This window comes from Propithecus coquereli, unplaced genomic scaffold (genome assembly GCF_000956105.1).
Source record: "Propithecus coquereli isolate 6110/MARCELLA unplaced genomic scaffold, Pcoq_1.0 Scaffold73, whole genome shotgun sequence".
Lineage (NCBI taxonomy): Eukaryota > Metazoa > Chordata > Mammalia > Primates > Indriidae > Propithecus > Propithecus coquereli.
This window is the reverse complement of record NW_012153396.1, coordinates 4388544-4390732: the sequence shown is the minus strand read 5'-3', so window position 1 is coordinate 4390732 and position 2189 is coordinate 4388544. Positions and strand designations below refer to the sequence as shown.

At 36.3% G+C, this 2189-nt stretch overlaps 1 protein-coding gene across 2 annotated transcripts in view; it reads left to right on the top strand.

Annotated features, from left to right (window-relative positions):
• The window catches only part of NT5C2 (5'-nucleotidase, cytosolic II), a 104782-nt gene that overhangs the window by 54025 nt on the left and 48568 nt on the right, over window positions 1-2189 (top strand). The window lies entirely within an intron of this gene.

The following is a 2189-nucleotide window of genomic DNA, read 5'->3' as shown; positions in this document are numbered from 1 at the left end:
CCTCACTTCACAAAGCACATAGGAAAACAAGATTATTGACTTTATATTCTCACCTGTTTTCCAGAGTGGTAGTCATTAAATTTAGCTGTGAATAACTTTTGGTTGTTTAAAAAACAAACCACACCCTGAAGTACTAAGACTTCATTAGAAAAATGTGCCATGAAATACAGAGACAAGACTAAAGGAAGTGTTGTTTTTTTTTTTTTAAACTTCAAGTATTTGGGATAAATCTCCCTGGAATAAGTGTAATAGTCTTCCTTACAGGGTAAGTTCTTGGAAAGAATCTGTATTTTTTTTGAAGCCTTCTCTGAGACATCATTTTCTCTGTGCAATCCTGATATCTTGGTACATCATTCCTTCCGAGCAGTTTATATGTCAGTTGCAGCTTTTGTTGCAGCTTGTCTCCCCATTGACTTTCAGGTTTCTCAAGAGCCAGGCCTTTCTTTTTCATATTTGTATTCTATGTGTAGCATAAAGCCTGGCATAAAGTAGGTGTCCAGTAAATATTTATTGAATGAACAGTTTGGGTACATTAAGTTTTAGTAATTAGTTTAAAAATCATTTTTGGTACTTTAGTTTACCCAGTATAAAATATATACTAATTATTCAAGTGAATTACTTCTAAATATGAATGTATTTTAATAATTTAATAAACTTTATTGAGAAATAAGTTACATACAATAAAACACATGAATTTTAAGTATACAGATTGAATTTGAGAAAATGTATACACCACCATAATCCAGATACAGAATATTTCCATCACTCCAAAATGTTCCTCAGTGTGTCTTTGAAGTCAGCTCTCTTCCCCACCCCACTCTTGGCTGTAGGGCTTTTTGTCACTATAGGTTAATTTTGCCTTTTTTAGAATTTCGTATAAATGGAATCATGTAGTATGTACTCTTTTGTGTCTGGCTTCTTTTGTTCAGCATAATGTTTTTGTGATTCATTCATGTTGTTGCATCTGTAAGTAGTTCATTCTTTTTTTAAAGTGCAATCCCCTAGCATTTAAAAAAAATTGAATTTGAAATCATTTTAGACCTATAGAAGAGCTGCAGAAATAATGTGGAGAGTTCTCTTTTCCTCTCTTGTAACATCTTCATTGGCCATAGTAAATTATAAAAACTAAGAAATTAACACTAGTACAATACTATTAATTGAACTACAAACTTTATTTAATTTTTATCAGTTTTTTCACTATTGTCCTTTTCCCCTTTCAGGACCAGTCCTGGATCCCACATTGCATTTAATTGTCATATCTCCTTAGTCTCTCCTAGTCAATGATAGTTTCTAAATCTTCCCCTGTCTTTCATTGCCCTGACACTTTTAAAGAGTACTGGTTAGGTATTTTGTAGAATATTTCACAATTTCTGGTTTATAGATGGCACCTTCCAGCTGTGTCCTCACGTGGAGGAAGGAATAAGGGATCTCTCTTGGGCCTCTTTTGTAGGGATACTAATCCCATTTACAAGAGCTCTGTCCTCATGACCTAATCACTTCCCAAAGGCCTCACTTCCTAACACTGTCACATTGGTTATTAGATTTCAGCATAGTTTCGGGGGGGGAATACAAACATTCAGACCATAGCATGTGGTATAAAACTGTTATTTAGCATAATCTGTGAACTGATTATTCTGACAAATGATATTTTGAGTGATACAGAGCTACCATTTACAGCATGGATGGGTTACTCGTTTTCAGAGTTAGAATGTAGTGAAATTGTCAGTTCTTTTTGGTGATTTAAAAAAACAAAAACGAATGGGCCAGGTGTGGTGGCTCTCAACTGTAATCCTAGCATTTGGGGAGGCCAAGGCAGGAGGATCACGTGAGGTCAGGTGTTTGAGACCAGCCTGAGCAAGAGCGAGACCTCATCTCTATAAAAAATAGAAAAATTAGCTGGGCATGGTGGCACGCGCCTGTAGTTCCAGCTACTCGGGAGGCTGAGGCAGGAGGATCACTTGAGCCCAGCAGTTTGAGGTTGCAGTCAGCTGTGATGACACCACTGCACGCTAGCCCGGGAGATAGAGCAAGACCCTGTCTTTAAAAAAAAAAAAAAAAAAGTGGTGAAATGGATAGAATATAGTGAGCCTAGGATTGATGATTCTAAAGCATCTGGATAGGTCATCACATCTCAAAGGGCAGTCATGTTTTGGAATGGTATGTTAATTGAGAAGTGGTTATTGGCTTAT